The following is an 18,322-nucleotide window of genomic DNA, read 5'->3' as shown; positions in this document are numbered from 1 at the left end:
CTTATCTATGAGTTTCAGGCTTTCATTTTTTATTATGACAGAAGACTTCCGGATAATTCTGCCAAACAAAAGCTTCTAATTTTTCTTCTAACAACAGACTTTTCAGTCTTTCTTCAAATGTTGTAAGATTACATTCAGTACTTTCATCTAGTACAGTTAAGATGTCAGTTCCCTGAATGATTGGAGCTGTGATTATGAATTCTGGCAAATCTCAGATGCATGTCATTCTGTCTGGCTTTAGAGTGAACTGTTTTCAGCTATGAAATAATAATACTCACTGAGTCTTATCATGGCAAAACATCTCAGAGTTATTAACACAATGAATCACAACACATGGGGAAACAAGGAAGCACTTTTGCATCAAGCAATGTCCCAGAGGCAGCATTGAAAAAGAAGTAAATCTGCCTTTTGTAATGACATTGGAATGGTAAGTGTTGGCCTGGGAATACTCTCTGTATTTTCTTTAAATAATTCTGTGAGATCTTTGACATCCCTCTGTGCCATCAGATAGGATGTTGCTCTCGAGGGAGAGAAAAACTAACAAGGCACATGGAGTTCAACCCAGGTAAGTGTGAAGTGGTTCATTTTGGTAGGTCAAATAGGATGACAGAATATAGTATTAATGGTAAGACTCTTGGCAGTGTGGAGGATCAGAGGGATCTTGGGGTCTGAGTCCATAGGACCCTCAAAGCTGCTGCGCAGGTTGACTCCGTGGTTAAGAAGGCATATGGTGCATTGGTCTGCATCAATCATGGGATTGAGTTTAGGAGCAGAGAGATAATGTTGCAGCTATATTGGACTCTGGTCAGACCTCCACTTGGAGTACTGTGCTCAGTTCTGGTTGCCTCACTACAGGAAGGATGTGGAAACCATAGAAAAGGTGCAGAGGAGATTTACAAGGATGTTGCCTGGAATGGGGAGCATACCTTAGGAGAATAGGTTGAGTGATCTCGGCCTTTTCTCCTTGGAGACACGGAGGATGAGAGATGACCTGATAGAGGAGTATAAAATGATGAGAGGCATAGATCCTGTGGATAGTCAAAGACTTTTTCCCAGGACTGAAATGGCTAGCATGAGAGGGCACAGTTTTAAAGTGCTTGGAAGCAGGTACAGAGGAGATGTCAGGAGTAAGTTTTTCTTACTCAGAGAGCTTAGAAAAATAGAGGGCTATGGGTAACCCTAGGTAATTTCTAAGGTAAGGACATGTTCGGCACAGCTTTGAGGGCTGAAGGGCCTGTATTGTGCTGTAGGTTTTCTATGTTTCTATGTTTTTCCTGTGTGCTGCACTAAATATTAATTTTCAGTCTAAGAGAGTGCAATTTTGGAAGAGTCAGATTGACAAGTCAATATCTGCCCACTTCCAACTATACTTGAACACATCTTTTCCTTGGATAGAGCAGTTTATTTGAATTTAGGCCAGTATTCTTTACTTTGGTTGAGCAAATTGATTCTAAGGGACAGTAGAGATTTACCTTGAGCATTTGTGTAAATTGGACAGGTGAAAATCAGTTACATTTCTTCTCCATGGCTGCCTTTCATGAAGAAGTTGACTGTTATATGTTAAGACCATTACATTATTTCTGATTAAGCAACAAAATATGATAAAATATTCACTTTTAAAATGAGCATATTTGCTCCTTAGGCTAATGCAAAAGAACACTTATTGAAAAACAAAGGAATTGATTTCTCTTATTTAGCATTGCAAAGGCATTTTACATAATTATTACCTCACTGATATTTATAGGATCATGTTTTTAAAAAAAATTCTTACTGTTTCCCTGAATTATAATTTTAATGACACTTCAAAAATATGTTGTTACTTGTGCAGTGTTTTGAAATCTAAGTTCATAAAAGGCATTTCTTTTCTTTTTCAATTCTTACAGTGAATTGTAATGAAGAAGGCTTGAACTGTGCCCCTCCTCAGATATTAATTTTACCCTTTCTGTCTACAAACATGTGCCATCTCATGTTTTTTTCTGTATTCAATTCCATCTACCATTCTAATGACTGTACTGCTAGCTTACCAAGTTCAAGTTTAATTGTCATTCAACCATGCACATGTATACAGCTAATGAATAAAACAATGTTTTTCCAGGGCTAAGGTGAGTCACACACACTGTGCAGTTGCACACAGCGTATATAGTTATGTTAGCACATACAGTCACAAAGTGATATTAACATATGACCTGAAGATGCATAGGATGTTGCTCTGGCACCACATTCCTACAAGAACAAGCACGCAGCAGTTCCTCATCTCCTGAAGCTGAAAGCAATCTAGCTTGTCTTCCAGGGAGCAAACACTAGAGAGCAGCACTGACGGGGGGGGGCAGTGGGGGAGCTGGCCCGCAGGGGTCAGCACCCAACCCAACACAGATTCCAGCATGCCCACCATCCCTCTGTTGTTTCCCACACTATCTTCAGTATCTCCTCCACTGGGTGCCTGCCCTTGGGCATGGAGTCCAACACACCCACTGTGCCCTCTGTTCTCTCTCATACCTCCTCCAGCACCTCCTCCCTGGGTGGCTGAACAGGCGATACTGTGCCATGAGAACATGGTCCGTGCAAAGCCAAAGCCACACAGTTCCCCTGCTATCAGTGTCACCAAAGGGCCAGTGAACCGAATTTGTAGGACTTTGCATTACCAACGTTCTTCAGGATCTTGCGACCACAAGAAAAACATTTAAGACAAACAATTGCACCTTTTGTTGGACCTGGAGAGGCTACCGTGAACACGCATGATACCATCTTACCATCAAGTTGATAGATGGTATCTGTTCTCTTTGTTACCAACAGTAAATTTAAAACATTATTCTGTATTCCAATATCTTAAGATTTATATGCATAAAGAAAAGCCAATAGGTAACAACAAGCTTGTACCTTCCTCTAATTTGTCATTTACCATCACTCACTGTTTCTGTCCTTTAGCCAATTTGCTATTCAAACTATCACTGATTCTCCTATTTCGCCTGCCTTTTATGTGGTTCATTGTCAAATATTTTCTTAAAATCCATCAATATTCTTTTATTCTCTTCATCTGTTACTTCAAAACGTAAAATAATTTGGTCAAGCTGATATGTATTTTACAAACTATTGTTGCCTGTCCTTAAGTAACTACAAATTCATCAAGAGGCAGTAACTTTCCCTGATTATTGTTTCAAAAAAACTTACTCAATAGTGATGTTAAATGGATTGACCATAGTTATTTTGGCTATACTCTTTCTCTTGAGCAAGTGGCATCCCATTTCCCTTTTCCAATCTTCCAGTATCTCCCAGGGATGATAATGGCATGAAATTTCACTGACCACTTCCTCTAACACCATCCCTTTTGCTGATACCTTCTTTCTTTAATACAAAGTTGTAAGAGCAATGCCTATGGACCTAAACATGTATTTTCATCTTTGTGCCCCTCCTTTTATTTCCCAATTAACACTTACATAACTGAAAAAATATTTTTAGTTTTCCAATTATATTAACTGATATACTATTCTCATATTTTCTCTTAATCAACCTTATGTTCCTCTTCACTTCTCCCCTCAGCTTATTTTATGCCCTGTAACCTGGTTCTCACTTGGATGATTTCCGGAACTCAGCAGACCTCAACCTAAAATGATAATTTGATTTCTAACTCTGATGCTGCCTGGCTTGCTGAAGATCATCATTTCCTGTTCTTGTTTCAAATCTTTCCTCCTATTTGTACTCTGTCTGGCAGGAACGGTAAGCAAGTCAAATTATGCTTCAGGAAATTGCTTTCAGAAAACTTCGGAATGGTATAAACTCTATTCCTAGTCTCATATCAGTACCAAGTTCCTCCTTTCTAATATAAACAGCTGATTACGATTGTAAACACCTTCTTAAGGACTGGTAAAGGTTTTAGCTCGCTCCATCAAACCACATCTGGTTTACTCTTTGTCCAGAATATTCTGCCAATCTTTCAAGTGTCTTTGAGTCTGAAAGCACAGGTCCTTTGGCCTACTTTGCCCACACCAACTAACAAGTAGTCATCTATATTAATCCCATTTAACAGCACCCAGACTATGCCCTCTATATGCTGGCAAATCAAATAATTGTCTAGGTACTTAAATGTTGTGGGAGTAGCTCATACAGAGCAAGGGACAACAATGGTCTTCTTGAAGATCAGCATGGTCACCTTTGCATGAAGCCAAGATGGGAGAGATCTTAAATGGATTCTTTTGCATCTATTTACTCAGGAGCCTACAGAACTGAGGCAAAATAGCAGAGAAGTCATGGACAATATATGGACTACAAAGGAGGAGATGCTTGCTGTTTTGAGACATATTAAGGTGATAAATCCCTAGGGTCTGATGAAGTGTTGCCTTGGAGCTTGTGGGGGGCTAGTGCAGAAATTGCAGGGGCCACAACAACTTAAAACATCCTTAGCCTGGGTGAGGTGCCAGAGGGTTGAGGATAGTTAATGTTGTTCCATTGTTTAAAAAAAGACTCTAAGAATAAACCAGGAAATTATAGGCCAGTGCGGCTGATATCAGTAGTGGGCAGTCCAATCACAAACATGAGAAAATCTGCAGATGCTGGAAATCCAAGCAACACACACAAAATACTGGAGGATCTCAGCAGGTCAGGCAGCGTCAATGGAAAAGAGTAAATAGTTGATGTTTTGGGCTGAGACCCTTCATCAGGACTGGAGAAAAAAGATGAGGTCAGAGTAAGAAGGTGGTGGGGGGGTGTGGTGGAAGGGAGGAAGAAATACAAGGTAGTACGAGATAGGTGAAACAGCGGGGGGGGGAGAGATGAAGTAAATAGCTGGGAATTGATTGGTGAAACAGATGAAGGGCTGGAGAAGGGGGAATCTGAAAGGAGACGACAGAAGACCATGGAAGAAAGGGATGGGGTAGGAGCACCCAGGGGGAGTTAAGGAGATAAAGTGAGAAAGCGAAATGAGAATGAGGAATTGTGAAGGGTGGGGCATTACTGGAAGTTCAAGAAATTGATGTTCATGCCATCAGTTTGGAGGCTACCCAGTCAGAACATAAGGTGTTGGTCCTCCACCCTGTGACCGCATCACAACAGTAGAGGAGCCATGGACTGACATGTTGGAATGGGAATGGGAAGTAGAATTAAAATGGGTAGCCACTTGGAGATTCTGTCCACCAGGAAAAACAGGATCTCCCATAGAAGATGCCTGGCCTGCTGAGTTCCTCCAGCATTTTGTGTGTCTTGATCAGTAGTGGGTAAGTTATTAGATGGTATTCTAAGGAACTGGATATATAAGTATTTGGATAGACAGGGACTGATTAGAGATAGTCAACATGGCTTTGTCTATCATAGGATATGTCTAACCAATCTTATAGAGTTTTTTGATGAGTTTTCCGGTGAATTTGTTAAAGGAGAGGCAGTGGATGTTGTCTACATGGACGTTAGCAAGGCTTTTGACAAGGTCCCACATGGGAGATTGGTCAAGAAGCTTCAGTCATAGCATTCAGGATGAGGTAGTAAATTGGTTTTGAAATTGGCTTTGTGGGAGAAGCTAGAAACTAGTAGTAGATGGTTGCATCTCTAATGGAAGCCTGTGATTAGTGGTGTGCCACTGGGATCATTGCTGGGTCTGTTGTTATTTGTTAGCTATGTTAATTATCTGGATGATATTGTGGTAAAATGGATCAGCAAATTTGTGGACGACACCGAGACTAGGGCCATAGTGGACAGTGAGGAAGATTATCAAAGCTTCTAACAGGATCTGGACCAGCTGGAAAAATGGGCTGAAAATGGCAGATGAAATTGAATGCAGACAGGTACGTGGTGCTGTATTTTGGGAGGACTTACACAGTGAGTAATAGAACACTGTACGGTGTGGTAGAACAGAGATTTGGGTAAACAGATCCATAATTCATTGAAAGTGGCATAAAGAAAGCTTTTGGCATATTGGTATTCATAAATCAATGTGTTGAGTGCAGTTGTTGGGATGTGATGTTGAAGTTGTGTAAGACATTGCTGAGGCCTAAATTGGAGTGTCGTGCATTTCTGCTCTTCTACCTACAGGAAAGATATCCCTAAGATTGAAAGAGTACCGAGAAATTTTACAAGCATGTTACTGGGACTTGAGTAATTGGACAAGTTATATAGGTTATCACTTTATTCCCTGGAACGTAGGAGAACAAGGGGTGATTTCATAGAGGTATAGATAGGGTAAACACAAGCAACCTTTTAAACTGAAGTTGGGTGAGTTTATGGGTTAAGGGTGAAAGGTGAAATGTTTAAGGGGATTCTAAGGAGGGATGTCTTCACTCAGAGGGGGGTGAGAGCGTGATACAAGCTGTCAGTGGAAGTGGTGGATGCAGGTTTGATTTCAACATTCAAGAGAATTTTGGATAAGTACATGGATGGGAGAGGCATGGGGGCTAGGTCGAGATGCAGGCCAATGGGTAGAATAATATTTCTGCACAGACTAGATGGGCCAAAAGTGCCAACATAAAAGCCAAAAAGAGGGCATACAATAGAGCAAAAATTAGTGGAAAATTAGAGGATTGGAAAGCTATTAAATCCAAAAGTAAGTAACTAAAAAAGCCATTAAGAAGGGAAAAATGGAATACGAAAGTAAGCTAGTCAATAATATTAAAGAGAATATCAGAAGTTTATTCCGATACATGAAGTGTAAAAGAGAGGCGAGAATGGATATCGGACCACTGAAAAACGATGCTGGATAGCTAGTAATGGGGGACAAGAAAATGGCAGACGAACTGAATAAATATTTTGTATCTGTCTACACTGTGGAAGTCACTAGCCATATGAAGAAAGTTCCCGGTGTTAGGAGTTATGAAGTGTGTGAAGTTACCATAACTAGAGAGAGTGATCTTGGGAAACTGAAAGGCCTAAAGATAGGTAAGCCACCTGGACCAGATGGTGTACAACCCAGTGTCCTGAAAGAGGTGGCTGAAGAGATTGTGGAGGCATTAGAAATGATCTTTCAAGAATCACTAGATTCTGGAATGGTTCCAGAAGACTGGAAAATTGCAAATGTCATTCCATTCTTCAAGCAGGGAGAGACGCAGAAGAAAAGAAACTATAGGCCAGTTAGTCTGACCTCAGTAGTTGGGAAAATGTTGGAGTCGATTGTTAAGAATGAAGTCTCAGAGTACTTGGAGGCACCTGGTAAAAAAGGCCATAGTCAGCATGCTTTCCTCAAGGTAAAATCCCACCTGATAAATCTGTTGGTGTTCTTTGAAGAAATAACAAGCAGGGTAGATAAAGGAGAATTGGTTGATGTGGTGTAATTGGATTTTCAGAAGGCATTTGACAAGGTGCCACATATGAGGCTGCTTAACAAGCTACAAGCCCATGGTATTACAGGAGAGTTTTTAGCATGGATGAAGCAGTGGCTGACTGGCAGGAGGCAAAGGGTGGAAATAAAGGGAGCCTTTTCTGGTTGGCTCGTGGTGCCTAGTGGTGTTCCACAGGGATCTGTGTAGGGACCAATTCTTTTTATGTTTTATGTCAATGACGTGGATGATGGAATTGATGGCTTTGTTGCAAAGTTTTTTGATGATATGAAGATAGGTAGAGTGGCATGTAATTTGGAGGAGGAAGAGAGGCTACAGAAGGACTTAGTTTAGGAGAAAGGGCAAAGAAGTGGCAGATGGAATACAGTGTCAGGAAGTGTATGGTCATGCACTTTGGTGGAAGACATGAAAGTGTTGACTATTTTCTAAATGGAGAGAAAATACCTAAATTTGAGGTGTAAAGAGACTTAGGAGTCCTTGTGTAGGATTCCCTAAAGGTTAATTTGCAAGTTGAGTCTGTGGTGAGAAAGGCAAATGCAATGTGAGCATTCATTTCAAGAGGACTAAACTATAAAAGCAAGAATGTAATGTTGAGACTTTGGAGCACAGCAAGATGAGAAATGACTTAATAATGGAGTGTAAGATGATAAGAGTCATAGTTAGAATGAATAGCCAACTCCATTTCCCCACAGTGATAATACTGTATATAATATAAGAGGATTTAAATTAAGGTGATTGGAGGAAGTAAATGCGGGATGTCAGAGAAAGGTTTTTTTCACATGGATTGGTGGATGTATGGAACATGCTGCTGGACTTGGTGGTAGAGGAAGATATATTAAGGACATTCAAGAGAAAGGAAAATTGAGGACTATGCAGGAGGGAAGCTTCAAATTGAATTTGGAATAGGTTAAAAGGTTGGCACAACATTGTGGGGTTGTAGGGCCTGTACTGTGATATACTGTTCTATGTTCTATGTTCGATCTATGCTCTTCATAACTCTGTATACCTCTACCAGGTCCCCTCTCAGCCTCCTTGGTCCAAGGAAAACAAACAGCATTCATTCAACACTCTGGATGTTGGATGTTGCAAGGCTATTTTTTTCTGAAAAATGAGGCTTTTGCAGTCTCTGTTTATTCTTAATTTTTACAAATATCTTTCTATATCATTAACATTATTTGACTATTTCTGATGATGAGCATGATAATAATCAAATTATTCCCACCTTGCTAGATATCAGACTGCATGGTTGAATCAGATTAAGAAAGCAATTTTGTCCACTTGACATGATTTTCTCAGAATATTAATTGTACTCTCTCCCATGACAGCACTGAGTCTTCTATTTCAACAGTTTTGATGTCACAACACAGCAATGTATTCTGGTCCTTAATCACTTCCTGAGTTAATAAATATTATGGCCCAGTAATTCTGAGTAGTTCATCTTTACCTGTGCAACACAATAGAATTTTGTCATGTAACTAATTGTGTGATGAAAATTGGTGATTATACTTCTGTGAATTTCCTTACAGGTTCTCCATGAGTTTGGCATACTGAGGTGTGAAGCATCAGGATATTTTCAGAGTCAAGAAAGGGAGCGTAACACTTTTGGACAGTACTTCAAAGATGTTAAACTGTGCATTTGTGGCCTGTAAACAGCCAGGAGCCATCGATTACAGACATAGGCCTTCATGAAGGAATTGATAGGGAATTCAGTGAGATCCAAATAGGACCAGTATGACCAAGTTAGTGGCAATGGAAATCACGTTACAAAGACCGCCTGAAAACGTCCCTCAAAGGCCTGGGTGTCGACATCAACACGTGGGAGACACTTGCCCTCGACCGTCCAGCTTGGCGTAGCAAGATCACCACAGGAGCCCGTGCAGCTGAAGTCAGGCGCATCATCGAGGCGCAACGAAAGCGTGCTGTGTGCAAGGCCTGAGCAGCATCCACTGCCACGACAGCACCCGCCCACTTGTGTCCCACATGTGGGCGAGCATCCAGGGCCCGGATTGGCCTCATCAATCACCTCCGGACCCACAGCCACCAATCTCCCATTTGACTTTGAAGCCATGGTCATCTTCGACTACGAAGGACGAACAACAACGACAACAGATTAAATACTTACCCTTTGTGTGGGCCTTCCTTGGGACCCTTCAACTGGGCAGTTGCTCACTTGCATTCTTGACCAGGTCCTTGTCAACCACCACAATATATCAATTTTCAACTTCTTCCCCTCTCCACCACTTAGCAAGTACCTCCACCTCCACTAACTACTGCATTCTCGTGACATTTCCCACGTACTGTAGCTGCAGGAGGTGTAACACTTGCTCTATCTCTTTCCTTTCTATCTTCCGGAGACCCAAATTGTAAGTTCAGCTATTTTCAGTGAATTGCATTCAGTTCTCACCATCTATCTTCCTCTTTGTTGGTGATTGATGACCTTCCTTTGCAGAACACTTGAATTCAGTCCACAAAGGTGGCTATGAGCTTCTGGTTGCTTGCAGTTTCAACTACTTATATGATTCCCTCGCTTATCCGTTAACCTTTGACCTCCCACCACAAAGCCCAATGGATGCTTGAGGAGCAGCACTTCATCTTCTATATGGGCACAGTTCAGCCTTTGGGGCTCAATATTACATTCAACAATTTTAGTTAATTTGTCTATATTTTTATTGATACTAGATACTGCTGTTACCTTTTTTTCTTATATCCCTTTTCAATGCATTCCTGAGATGGTCACATTTAAAACAATGGCTACCTTGACAACGTTGGTCTGCACTCTCTATTCCTTCCCTCTCTGCAGCTTTATAGATTTATTTTTTGACTTTTCCAAATTTGCAGAAGGATTATTGAACTGATAACTATCGTTTCCTCTGAAACATTGACTCCATTTTTTACTCTGTAGATGCTACCTGATCTGCTGAGTATTTCCAGCATTTTCTGTTTTGGCTTAAAGAACTGCTTTCTTTGCAATAACACACACAAAATGCTGGAGGAACTTTGCAGGTCTGGCCACACCTATGGAGGGGAATGAGGACGAGAGTCTTCATCAAGACTGGAATGGAAGGGGGAAGAAGCCAGAATAAGAAGGTGGGGGGAAGGGAAGGAGTACAAAGAAGATGGGTGAAGCCAAGTGAGTGCAGAAGGGAGATGAAGCAAAAAGCTGGGAGGTGATAGGTGTGAAAGGTAAATGGCTGGAGAAGAAGGAATCTTATAGGATAGGAGAGTGGATCATAGGAAAGGGAAGGAGGAGGTGATAGGCAGGTGAGGAGAGGAGGCAAGCAGAGCAGATTGTGGAATTGAAGAATAGAGGAGGGAGGAGGGTGAAAATTATTGGATGTTGGAGAAATTGATGTTTATGCCACCAGGTTGGAGTAAATTGTTTTGAGATGTCCGAAGGTCACCAAATATGCTGACTAAAATAAAATCTGCCTTTCTCTTTTATCATTAGTAAAGCATCACTCTTTTGAATTGTTTTCTGTGGTAAAGAAAGTGGATGGCATTCTTGGCCTCTTTGATTGGGGTTCTGGTTATGAAAATTGGGAAGTCTAGATGAAGGGACTTGGCCCAAATTGTTCACTCTTTATTCCTTTCCATAGTGCTGCCTGACTTGCTGAGTTACTCCAGCATTTTGTGTGTGTTACTCTGGATTTCCAGCATCTGCAGAATCTTTTGTGTTTACTTCATGTTGCAGCTGTATAACACTTTGGTTAGGTCACACTTGCATGCAGTTCTGGTCTCCCTCATTTCCAGAAGGGCGCAAAGGCTTTGCAGAGGCTGAGAAAGAGTTCTTCAGGATGTTGCCTGGATTAGAGATCTTTAGGTGTGAGGAGAGTATCAAAAAATTTGAATGGTTTTCTCTGGAGTGTCAAAGGTTGAGAGGTGAATAAATAGAAATATATAAAATTATGAACACAAGAAAATCTGCAGATGCTGGAAATCCAGAGGAACACACAGAAAATGCTGAAGGAACTCAGCAAGTCAGGAAGCATCTATGGAAAAGAGTAAGCTGTTGTCATATCAGGCCGAGACCTTCAGCAGTCCTGTTGAATGATCTCGGCTTGAAACATCGACTTTTTATTCATTATGCTGCCTGACCTGATGAGTTCCTCCAGTGTCTTGTGTATGTTGCTATAAAATTGTGAGAAGCATAGGTAGGGTAGATAGAGTATTTTTCCTAGGGTGGATCTGGAGGGGATGGCTTTTGGGTGAGAAGGGGAAAGTTTAAAGGAGGTTTATGAGATAAGTTTTTTTACACAGTGGTAGGTGCCTGGAAGCAGTGTATAAGAAACACTAAGGCAGGAATATGGACAGGCAAAGAATGGAAGGATATAGAACACATGCAGGCAGATGGGATTACATTACATTGACATCATAGTTGGCACAGATGCCCTGGGCCAAAGAGCCTGTTCTTGTGCTATGTTCTGTGTTTTATAGTCCTAATATTCTGTGCGCATGCAAGAAGAGAATTTTTGTTCATCCAGATTTTCAGGCTGGGTGTCACATGATTGCAGTGAAGATTTAATTGGTTTTCTTCAGGGTTATTAGTTCATTTATGATGATTGTTCATTTTTTAAGAGCAAGATTGTCTTCACACTGATTAATTCTTCATTCCATGAAATGGCAGTGAGCAATCATGTCACTTCTTTAAGGGCACTGAACCCTTTCTCCAAGCAGAGGGTTTGCTGATTGCCTTTCTATTGACACAGCTGTCTTGAAACCATGTTGATAATGTTATTTCATGAATCGTGTGGCTGCATATAATTCACTTTATCAGTGGTAGCATATTTATACATCAGCAACTTTTGCAATTATCAGTGTCCACCACTGCACTACTTTGTATTTATTTTTATTTTTATTGCGCTCTTGCTTTTAGTTACGCTGGCCTGCTTTGCTCCCATGTGTATTTGCTGAATTCCTTTCCACTTGAACAGATTTATCAGCAACTCCTTTCCTTGTAAGGCCAGAGAAGCATTTAATTCCAATTTACCATCCAAAATATTTGTTTCATTCAGTCTTGTTTCAACCCTTCCATTTCCTATCTTTCCTTCAGCTATCCTCCACTTTATACAGCAATCATTTATTTTTTCTAGAAATGTACTTTGCAAGATTCAAACTAACTGTAATGATAATTTTTTAACTTATTACACATTTTTATTGTCATAAATCAATTGAATGCAAAAATAGCTTTTGGAATCATTTCTCACAGGTGGTATTTTAAACAGTGAAGGTTATCAAAAATTACAGGACAATCTTGATGAGCTCGGTAAGAGGACCGAGGAATATGAAATGATGTTCATTTCAGCTTAATGTAAGGTGTTGCATTTTGGGAACTCAAACCAAGGTAGGACTTTCACAGTGAATGGTAGAGCCTTGGAGTATGTGATAGAAAAGAGGGACCTTGGAGTACATGTACATAGTTGACAGAATTTGCCATCATAGGTGGACAAGTTGCTGAAGAAGGAGTTTGCTGCACTGGACTTCATCAGTCTGGGTAATGAGATAGGAGTTGGGACATCATGTTGCTCTTTAACAAGATGTTTTTCGAGGCCACACCTAGGGTCTTGTGAAAAGTTTTGAATACCTTGTTACAGGAAAGATCTCATTAAGCATTTATGAGAATGTTGCCAGGACATGAGAGCCACAGTTATAGGAAGAGGTTGTGCAAGCTGAGACTTTATTCCTCAGAGCAGAGATGATGTTATAGTTATAAATAAAATCCTAAGGGTATAAATAGGGGGAAGGCTTGCTATGAAAAAGAAATCAAAGCTAGAGCACATAGTTTAAAGGTTAGACTGCCCCTAATCAGGTCATGCCTTACCAAATGTGCATAAATCCTATCCCTCAGTATCCTCTCCAATAGATTACCTACCTTTGACATCAGCCACACTGACCTAGAATTACCTGGGTTGTAACAACTTAATTTCTTGGATAAAAGCACAACATTTGCCTCTCTCCTGTCCCCTGAGACTTCACCTGTTGATAATGAAGACAAAATGATCTTCATCAAAGCCCCAGAAATCTCACTTGCTTCTTTCAATATTCTGGGCTATATGCCATCAGACCCCAAGGACTTATCGACATTATGTTTTTCAGGAGGCCCAGCATTAACAGAATCTTGTACATTGGAATATACTGAATTTGGACGTCTTAATTTTCCATATTAATCATCTTGGATTTAGTTTCTCACCTTCTCAAAAAGAACATTTTTTTCTAGAAAATTATTGCATATTGATTGTAATGAATGAATGTTGTAAGGAAAATTGGACGTTTAGTGCAAGAACCAGAGGTGAATTTCTTTGGACCGTTTGTATGGATGGTTCATTAAATTAACACAGGAAATTATGTGCAGTCTACATAAAAAGAACTTCAACAACATATTGAAATGGCAGTTAGTATTGCTGTGTTACCACTGTCGGGACCTCCGTTGCAGTGTGGGGTTTGCACATTCTGTCTGTGACTGTATGGTTTCTCTCGTCCCATTGTTCCCGTTTCCTCCCAGTCCCAAAATCATGCTGGCAGGATTATCTCCCACTGTGCTTCCCTTATTGTGGTGTGTAGTGTGTTTCTTTACTTTAGTCTATGCTCGTGAGAATGAATAGTTCAGAGGGAAATAACAAGGTCTGAAACAGATCAGAATACCCTGTGATTCAGCAAGACTTAATGAACTGAACAGCCTTCCTCCAGTTATAAGAAAATATAAGTATAGGAAATTGAAAGAAAATTAAAACAGATCCAGTAGAGCACATTTCAATTCCACTTGCCTGTACCATTATACAATCATATTATGACCAATATGTACTTCAACTGCATTTGCTCGTTTTCCTACATGTTGTTTAGTACACTCACATGACAAATACTCACCAGTCTCAGACTAGTCATCAGCTGTAGCATTTTAAGAAGAAGTTTATGGTAATGGGAGTTCAAAGGAGTGGGCTAATCTGGTGACTCTTTCAAAGAGTCGGTACTGGTAAGATTGACCAAAGAGCCTTTGGTATGATTGTGAACAGTTTGTTAATTACAGGAAGGCAGGGCAGGGTAGTATTGATGATCACTGTATTGGGAAAACTATTCAGAAATTCCAGTATCATGAAAGTTCTTCAGAATTTAATATTACTGTACTAACATTTTAAAATTTATTTTTCAACCCATCAGTAGCAGATACAAGAGTGGGAAGCCCAGCAGGAGTGAACTATAACTGGGATTATTGGAAATACTTCTTGATAACCAGGAATGACTGAGATACAGATGTGATACTTGGCTATCATAACACTGATTTAAATGTTCAATTGTGGAGTCCTTCTCCTTTATGATGGGACAATAGCACAACATGCAACGTCCTTCTGAAAAGTGGCAGGAGGCATTTTGCAATTTTTAAGTTTTAGTTTCCTTTCTCTTAGACATGGGCGGGTTGTAACTTTTGACCTTGATGCTTCTCCGGTTCTCTGCTGATCAGTTTATATTTGTTGAAGCGTTCCATTGCTTTGATCTGGCTTATAATGTTCAAAAACTCTAGCAGCTGGAAGGCACACAAAATTGTGGGAAAACTGGAGTTATGTAACACACAACCGGCTGGTTGCTTTTTAACATAGCCAGTGCATTACCATGCCATATTCAGATTACAGACAACTTCTAAGGGGGCATGATATTAAAATTTGCCAGTCATGGAAGTTGAAACATGCAATGAAGGAATTAAAAAAAAACCCAGGTAATCAAAGGTTGCCACCTTCTTCAGTAACATTACACTATATATGCTCCCGAGCCTGGAGAGACAGTGGTAGATACTTTTTGTTATGGTGTAGGATGAAAGTGGATAACATAATGAAAGCCTGATTAAAAGTAACCGGGAGACCAGTCCTAAATTCAAATGTCCAAAGTGTTTCAGTGGCCTTTTCAGGGGAGCGTTAGGCCTAGTTCTGATGGACATTTAATCCCCTCATTCTGCCTTTTACTGTGAACTGAAGCAATTCACCTATTATGATAATTATCATGTAGGTGAGCCCATATTTCTGGTGTGCACTTACTCACAAACCACATGCACCCATACACCTCAATATCCTCTTTTGTCATGTTTATCCTTCATCTGATGCTCTCTATTCACTAGCTGAAAATCGTGTTATTCTCATTTGGAGATCTCTTCATCCCCCTTTTGCAGGAAGAGAATGCTGCTTATCACAGAGAGGCAGGGAACCAGAGGTGGCTATAGCCGAACCTCAGTTGACAGTTGGAAAGTGGTGAAGGTTATTCCTGCCTGACTGTTGCAGTACTGGGAAACAGGTTTTTCTTCCCGAATTAAACATCAACCAGTCAAGAGCCATAAAATAGTTAGTCATATAGACATACTGCCAGCAACCACTGAAATGTGTTCAATGCTAACTTCAATCATTCTTGTCTTTAAAATAGGCTTCCATATTTTTTATATGTCATAAGGTTTTCATATGTGCATGAAGCACTCGCTATAGATATTATGGTGGGAACTTCTGGCAGTTCCAATGATGGCAACTCCTCAGAGGAGCTGCATCCTTATGAGTGTGCCCCATCTAAGGACTAGCAACAAGCACAGGAATCACAATAAGCCTTCTCCGAGGAAGAATGGTTTGAATGAATGTATTTAATAACATGACTAGTACCCTCATTTATTTACTGACACAGTGTGAAGTAGGCCCTTCCTGCGCATTGGGCCACACCACCCCAAGAACCCCTGACACATCTGACGAATGCTTACCCAATCACGGGACAATTTACAATGGACACTTAACCTACCTGGCACTTCTTTATGACTGTGGAAGGAAAACGGAGGATATGGACAAAGCTCACGCATTCCATGCCGAGGACCCACAGAGACTCCCTGCAGAACGGTGCTGGAATTGAACTCCAAACGCTGGAACGCCCCGAGCTGTAATAGAGTCACAGTAACCAATACATTACCCGTGGCGCCCAAGTAACACATTGGGTTTTTGTTGCTCTCTGTGCCGTCTGGGAAGTAGTGGTCCATCTACTTCAAGTGGAACGTGAGTGCTGGGGCCTTCATGTACTCCCATCCCAAAGCTGTGTGCAAGATTCTCAGCAGTGCATAGTAGTGTCCTGGTTAGTGGCCTGTGAGCCTGTGGTCACAATAGTTGTCACACTTAGTAGTGTTATAATATGGAAGACTAATGAATTAATGTTGCATAAGGACACACATGGTTGTGTAATACATTGATCGAATGTTTGGTGTCTGACTTGTACAGGAACTTTAATGTCTTGAGCCATTTTTAAGTCTTGTGCGTCATTGGATGTTGGCTGGAAAATACCATTGGTTTCAAACACAAAGATATCTGGGAAATTGGCTTGTCACTGGAGCAGAGTATCATGACATTAGCTGTTAGGTTACATTTTAGACATAAAGATTATATTTTATGATTGCACACCAGCTGTGTGCTGATGGAGTCGAAGCCCTTACCATTGACGAACACTCTTGGCTGATCCAGGGTGCCTTAATTGCCACATGCATTCAGCTAATGATTTCCTGTGTCTGCGGGAAACTGGAGTCACAAATAAGTTGTTTGCTCATTCCACCCAATGCCATTGAAGAAACAGTTGTCACTGTTACCAACCTTGGCAAAGAAGTCAACAATTATTCTCCTTGCACAGCTGTGTTCTGATGATGGTGAAAACAGTCTTTAAGCAGAGCCATGCCAGGGTTCGTCGATAAAAATGCTGATGCTGTCATTGACTTTAACAATTACTGGAAGAGTATGGCTATCAGGATCAGTTACTAACAGGACTAGATCCATTAAGCTGCAAAAACTGTCTAATTTGCAACCTTGAGCCACTCCATTCTAATTAACTGTGACTGTTATACTCAAAGTGCAGAGTGCAGAGTGCTTATGTTGGGTAAGTCCTCATGAAATTTCCGCTTCTTACCTGCTCGGTGAGCAACACGTTGCTACTCCTGGAGTTTACTCCCTCTGCTGCTACTTTAGGTCCGGCTGACTCTGGTAGTTTACTTGGTACTCATCTGAAGCTCCAATTAATCGGCATCCTTGCTTATCTGAAAACTTGAAACTAATGAACATCCAAGCAGTAGAAGACACCTCCAATATGTAAAACTTCACTTTACATAACACTGCAAATAAATCCTTGCATGCAAACAAGTAAACATGTAAACAAGGAGCATTCGTAATAAGGTGAATGAATTGAAAGTGCAGATTGTTATTAATGATTATGATATAGTTGGGATCACAGAGACATGGCTCCAGGGTGACCAGGGATGGGAGCTCAATGTTCAGGGATATTCAATATTCAGGAGGGATAGACATGAAGGAAGGGGAGGTGGGGTGGTGTTGCTGGTTAAAGAAGAGATTAACGCAATAGAAAGGAAGGACATAAGCCGGGAAGATGTGGAATCGATATGGGTAGAGCTGCGTAGCACTAAGGGGCAGAAGACGCTGGTGGGAGTTGTGTACAGGCCACCTAACAGTAGTAGTGGGGTCGGAGATGGTATTAAACAGGAAATTAGAAATGTGTGCAATAAAGGAACAGCAGTTATAATGGGTGACTTCAATCTACATGTAGATTGGGTGAACCAAATTGGTAAAGGTGCTGAGAAAGAGGATTTCTTGGAATGTATGCGGGATGGTTTTTTGAACCAACATGTCGAGGAACCAACTAGAGAGCAGGCTATTCTGGACTGGGTTTTGAGCAATGAGGAAGGGTTAATTAGCAATCTTGTCGTGAGAGGCCCCTTGGGTAAGAGTGACCATAATATGGTGGAATTCTTCATTAAGATGGACAGTGACATAGTTAATTCAGAAACAAAGGTTCTGAACTTAAAGAGGGGTAACTTTGAAGGTATGAGACGTGAATTAGCTAAGATAGACTGGCAAATGACACTTAAAGGATTGACGGTGGATATGCAATGGCAAGCATTTAAAGGTTGCATGGATGAACTACAACAATTGTTCATCCCAGTTTGGCAAAAGAATAAATCAAGGAAGGTAGTGCACCCGTGGCTGACAAGAGAAATTAGGGATAGTATCAATTCCAAAGAAGAAGCATACAAATTAGCCAGAGAAAGTGGCTCACCTGAG

Source organism: Mobula birostris, chromosome 1 (genome assembly GCF_030028105.1).
Source record: "Mobula birostris isolate sMobBir1 chromosome 1, sMobBir1.hap1, whole genome shotgun sequence".
Taxonomy (NCBI): Eukaryota; Metazoa; Chordata; class Chondrichthyes; order Myliobatiformes; family Myliobatidae; genus Mobula; species Mobula birostris.
The sequence above is the reverse complement of the archived record's forward strand: the minus strand, read 5'-3'. Positions refer to the sequence as shown.